Source organism: Crocuta crocuta, unplaced genomic scaffold (assembly GCF_008692635.1).
Source record: "Crocuta crocuta isolate KB4526 unplaced genomic scaffold, BGI_CrCroc_1.0 scaffold374, whole genome shotgun sequence".
Classification (NCBI taxonomy): Eukaryota; Metazoa; Chordata; class Mammalia; order Carnivora; family Hyaenidae; genus Crocuta; species Crocuta crocuta.
Window position 1 is genome coordinate 1,549,761 of NW_027532613.1, and position 6,000 is coordinate 1,555,760.

Consider the following 6,000-nt stretch of genomic DNA (forward strand, 5'->3'; position numbering starts at 1 on the left):
GAGAGTGTCCAAGATGGCAATAGGCAGACCCTGAACTTACCTCCTCCATGAGCACACTTATTCTACCCTTACTTACACATCTTCCTGAAGAAGAACTGGGACTTAGTGAACAGCTTCTGCACCACAAAGGGTAGAAGAACTACACAGAGAACATCAGGAGAGATGGAGACATGATGACAATGGAACCCCACTCCCTGAGCCTGTAAGATGCAATGCAGAGGGGTCCTACTGAGGGACCAGGAGCAGATTCGTCTGCCCTGCAGCACGGAAATAAATCTGTGGTTTAAAGGTTCACCTATAGGGGTGCCTGGGTGGCTCAGTAGGTTAAGCATCCGACTCTTGCTTTCAGCTTGCGTCAGGATCTCACGGTTTGTGAGTTGGAGCCCTGCGTTGGGTTCAGCACTGACAGTGTGGAGACTGCCTGGGATTTTCTACCTCTCTCACTCCCCCTCCCTCCCCATCTCCCTCTTTAAATAAATAAACTTAAAAAAGAATTTAAAGGTGAAACTATAGTGCTCACTTTGGCAGCACACACACTAAAACTGAGAACGATACAGAGAAGATTAGCATGGCCCCTGCGGGAGGATGTCACGTAAATTTGTGAGGCATTCCGTATGTGGGGCAGTTCCCCAGTGAACTGACACGCTTTGTGGATTAGCACAGAAAATGGGGTTTGGAGAGGTCGCTCTGGAGGCCCACTCCAAGTTTAAAAATAAATAACAAAAATAAAAATGCAACTATACTATAAAGAATAAACTTTCCATGCAGCAGTAGGGGGTTAGGAAGTGCTAGTAAACACTGTTTATGTTCTCCCTATTAATAAACATGACTTACTATTCCATTTATTCATGCCTTCTTTTATGTCCTTTAACATTTTATAATGTTGTCCATAAGAATCTTTTATATCTTGTGTTAATTTTATATGTTAGTGCAAATAGAATTGCTACCGATACATTTTCAACTGGGCATCATTACTGTTTAGGAATACAAGTGATTTTATATGTGGATTAATTTCCTAGGGCTGACATAACAAAGTACCACAAAGTGTGAGGCTAAAACAGCCTACATTTATTCTGTCATAGTTTTGGAAGTTAGGAGCATGAAATCTAGGTGTGGAAAGGGCCATGTTCCCTCTGAAGATTTTAGGGAAGACTCCTCCTTGCCTCCCTCAGCTTCTAGTGACCCCAAGCATTCCTTGGCTTGTGGTAACATAACTCCAATCTCTACTTCAGTCACCACAGGGTCTCCTTCTCTCTGTATCTTTTCTTTCTTTGAAGACCTCACTCACTGAATTTGGGGCCTCCCCTAAATTGAGAAGGATTTCATTTTCAGATCCTTAATGAATTACAGCAGCGAAGACCCTATTTCCAAATAAGGTCACCATATGAGGTTCCAGGTAGATGTGAATTTTTGGGAGATAATATTCAACTCACTTATAATTTTGTATCAAATAATTTGGTCAACCTTTCTTATTCTAATAATTTGTGGATTGTCTATGCAAACTTTTATGTTTTAATGAAACAGGCAATTTTCTCATTTCCTGTCTCTTCTGTCATTCTTCCCCCCCCCCTCCCCCTTTTGGGATTTCCTACTATTGCTACAACTCCAAGGAAATGTTGAGTAAAAGTTGTGATGACAAACAATTTTAATTTCTTGCTACCTAGTATAAATCCTTCTAAAATTTTACAGGTAAGTATAATGTATAGGGCTTTAATAAATATTCTTTATTATGCCAGTCAAGTTTCTACTTATAGGTTTCTGAGAGGTTGTTTTACATTGCTTTATTTTTTAATTATAAATGAGTGCTGCATTTTATTGATGCTTTTTAACCATCAGTTGAAATGATCATATTTCCTTCATCTAAAAGTTAATGTGATTGTCAGGGAGGAAAAACTGTTCCCCTACTGTCTCATATTTAGTAACTAGAGTCCTGCGAATTATACTCACAAAAGACAGAAGAACATGAAGAAAAGGTTTATATATGTGTGTATGGAAGCCAACAAAAAAGTAGCAGTCTTATCAAATGTTTAAAGTTAGAGACTTATCCATCTAATCTATTAGGGAAAAGGGAGGAGGGAGAGAAGACTCTTTGGGGAAAAACAAAAATAGGTTTCTTTAGAAAAGACCATTTGTTTTTTAGGAGAACAAATAGGATACAAGAAAGTTTGTGATAATGTTGGTTTAGGCAGGTGCTGCGTGTCTTCTTCATGGCCATGAAACTCCCCAGAAGGGCAATTGTGGTAGCCTCATTTCCCAGAAGTTGCTGCTTTTGTCAGATAAAGGATACTCCAAGAAGTCTTTTATCTGCATCTGCTGAATCTCAAAGGTCTTCAGCTTATAACATCTGCATATTGACCCTGGGGTTCTGAGAGGGTCCTGCCTGGCAAAGTACAATGGATGTCCATCATTGAATTCCTAGGACAAAACTAAGCCATGATGGTTTTCTTCTCTCTTCTATTCACAGAATTCACTTGGATAGTAATCTATTTAAGATTATTCAGCTTTGTCCCTTGGTGAAATTTTTTCTTTCTTTACTTTTCTCACAAATTGGTTTGAGGAATTTTCAGCCTTTTTTCTATTTCTGTATAGCTTATATAACTGGTAAAATAGAGTAAAAATCAGGTACAGTTTGGGGAGGGATTTTTTAATTATGAATTCACGGTCTTTAGTAATTACGTTTTTAAATTTTTAATAAGATTAATTTTTAAAACAGTTTTAGATTTACAGAAAAATGGAAATACTACAAAGTTCCCAAATACTTTGTACTTTCCTATTGTTAACATATTATCATCAGACATTTATATTATACAAATATATGTGGTATATATTACTATTATAACACATATTCTATGGTATCTTGTTATAATTAGCCAATATTGATATGCTATCATTAATGAAAACTGTGCTTATTCAGATTTCTTCAGTTTTTATCTAATGTCTTTTTTCTGTGTCCAAGATCCCATGTTACATTTAGCTGATATGTCTTTTTTTTTTAATAGCTTATTGTCAAGTTGGTTTCCCTATAACACCCAGTGCTCATCCCCACAGGTGCCCTCCTCCATGCCTGTCACCCCCCTTCCCCTCTCCTCCACCGCCATCAGTTCTCAGTTTGTTCTCAGCATTCAAGAGTCTCTCATATTTTGCCTCCCTCCCTCTCCCCCACTGTTTCCCCTTCTTCTCTCTCATGGTCCTCCGTTAAGTTCCTCCTAATCCTCCTATACGTGCAAACATATGGTATCCGTCCTTCTCTGCCTGACATATTTCGCTCAGCATAACACCCTCAGGTTCTACCCATGTTGCTACACATGGCCAGATTTCATTCCTTCTCATTGCCATGTAGCATTCCATAGTATAGATAAACCACGTCTTCTTGATCCATTCGTCCGTTGATGGACACTTAGGCTCTTTCCATGTTTTGACTATTGTTGAGAGTGCTGCTATGAACATTGGGGTCCATGTACCCCTATGCATCAGCACTCCTGTGTCCCTTGGGTAAATTCCTAGCAGTGCTATTGCTGGATCATAGGGGAGTTCTATTGTTAATTTTTTGAGGAATCTCCACACTGTTTTCCAGAAGGGCTGCGCCAGTTTACATTCCCACCAACAGTGTAGGAGTGTGTTCATTTCTCCACATCCTCGCTGACATCCAAGGTCCTCTGATTTGCTCATTTTAGCCACTCTGACTGGCGTGAGGTGGTTTCTCAGTGTGGTTTATTTGTATTTCCCTAATGAAGAGAGATGCTGAGCATCGTTTCATGTGTCTGTTGGCCATCTGGATGTCCTCTTTGGAGAAGTGTCTGTTCATATTTTCTGCCCATTTCTTCACTGGATTGTTTGTTTTTAGGGTGTGGAGTTTGGGGAGTTCCTTATAGATTTTAGATACTAGCCCTTTATCTGATAGGTCATTTGCAACAATCTTTTCCCATTCCGTTGGTTGCCTATTAGTTTTATGGATTGTTTCCTTTGCCGTGCAGAGGCTTTAAATCTTGATGAGGTCCCAGTAGTTTATTTTTGCTCTTGATTCCCTTGCCTTTGGGGTTGTGTCAATAAGAAATCGCTGCGGTGGAGGTCAAGGAGGTTGTTTCCTGCTTTCTCCTCGAGGGTTTTGATGGTTTCCTGTCTCACATTCAGGTCCTTTATCCATTTTGAGTTTATTTTTGTGTGTGGTATGAGAAAATGATCTAGTTTCATTCTTCTGCATGTTGCTGTCCAGTTCTCCCCAACACCATCTGTTAAAGAGGCTGCCTTTTTTCCATTGGATACTCTTACCTGCTTTGTCAAAGATTAGTTGGCTGTACAAAAATTTTTGGATCCAAATCTGAGTTCTCTCTTCTACTCCATTGGTCTATGTGTCTGTTTTTGTGCCAATACCATACTGTCTTGATGATGACAGCTTTGTAGTAGAGGCTAAAGTCAGAGATGGTGATGCCTCCCATTTTGGTTTTCTTCTTCAATATTACTTTGGCTATTCAGGGTCTTTTGTGGTTCTATACAAAATTTTAGAATAGTTTGTTGTAGATTTGAGAAGAATTCTGGTGTAATTTTGATTGGGATTGCGTTGAATGTGTAGATTGCTTTGGGTAGTCATGACATGTTAACTATATTTATTCTTCCAATTCATGAGCATGGAATGTATTTCCATTTCTTTGTGTCTTCTTCAATTTCCTTCATAAGTTTTCTATAGTTTTCATCATACAGATCTCTTGTATCCTTGGTTAGGTTTATTCCTAGGTACTTTATGGGTTTTTGTGCAATTGTGAATGGGATCGGTTTCTTGATTTCTTTTTGTTGCTTCATTATTGGTGTATAAAAATGCAACCGATTTCTGTACATTGACTTTGTACCCTGCAACTTTGCTAAATTCATGGACAAGCTCTAGTAGGCTTCTGGTGGAGTCTGCCGGGTTTTCTATATAGAGTATCATGTCGTCTGCGAAAAATGAGAGCTTGAGTTCTTTGCCAATTCTGATGCCTTTGATTTCCTTTTGTTGTCTAATGGCTGATGCGAGGACTTCCAGCACTATGGTAAACAGTGGTGAGAGTGGACATCCCTGTCGTGTTCCTGATCTCAGGGGGAAAGCTCTCAGTTTGTCCCCATTGAGGATGATGTTAGCTGAGGGCTTTTCATAGATGGCTTTTATGATGTTTAAGTAAGTTCCTTCTATCCCGACTTTCTCAAGGGTCTTTATTAAGAAGGGATGCTGTATTTTGTCAAATGCTTTTTCTGCATCTGTCGACAGGGTCATATGATTTTTCTCTTTTCTTTTGTTGATGTGATGTATCACATTGATTGATTTGCAATATTGAACCAGCCCTGTAACCCAGGAATGAATCCCACTTGATCTTGGTGGATAATTCTTTTTATGTGCTGTTGGAGTCGATTTGCAAATATCTTGTTGAAGATTTTTGCATCCGTATTCACCAAGGATATTGACCTGTAGTTATCTTTTTTTGCTGGGTCTCTGTCTGGCTTGGGAATCAGAGTGATGCTGGCTTTATAAAATGAGTCTGGAAGTTTTTCTTCGATTTCTATATTTTGGAATAGCTTGAGAAGAATGGGTATTAATTCTGTTTTAAATGTCTGGTAGAANCCTTTTTCAAGCCCAGCGATTAATTTTATGACTATTGTTCTAAATTCTTGTTCAGTTATGTTGCTTATATCTGTTTTGAGCAGTTCTTTAGCTGTCATTTCTTCCTGGAATTTCTTTGGAGGAGAATTCTTCCATTTTGTCATTTTGGTTAGCTTTCTATCTCTTGTTAATTTTAAAAGCTTGTTGTACACTCTGCCCCTGCGGGTGCTGCTGTATTAAAGAGGGCTCTTTGATTATTCAGGGCCTGTCTGTTCAGGAAGTGTTCTTTGAATGGTGTCTCTTGGTTTCTCTTTTTGAGAGTTTGGTTATTTTGTTTCCCTACTCGTAGCGGTATTTGGGACTCTACACCATGTGTAGTTTGGCTTGTTTCTTGAGGTAGCCCTGGGAAAGAAGACAGACAGACAAGCACA

The 6,000-nt window shown here is 39.0% G+C and overlaps 1 non-coding gene across 1 annotated transcript; it reads left to right on the forward strand.

Moving 5' to 3' along the window:
- Positions 1–512: 512 nt before the first annotated feature.
- Positions 513–620, forward strand: LOC144245158 (U6 spliceosomal RNA). Its single transcript, XR_013339178.1, has one exon. It is a non-coding gene; the product is annotated as a U6 spliceosomal RNA (small nuclear RNA).
- The last annotated feature ends 5,380 nt before the right edge of the window (positions 621–6,000 follow it).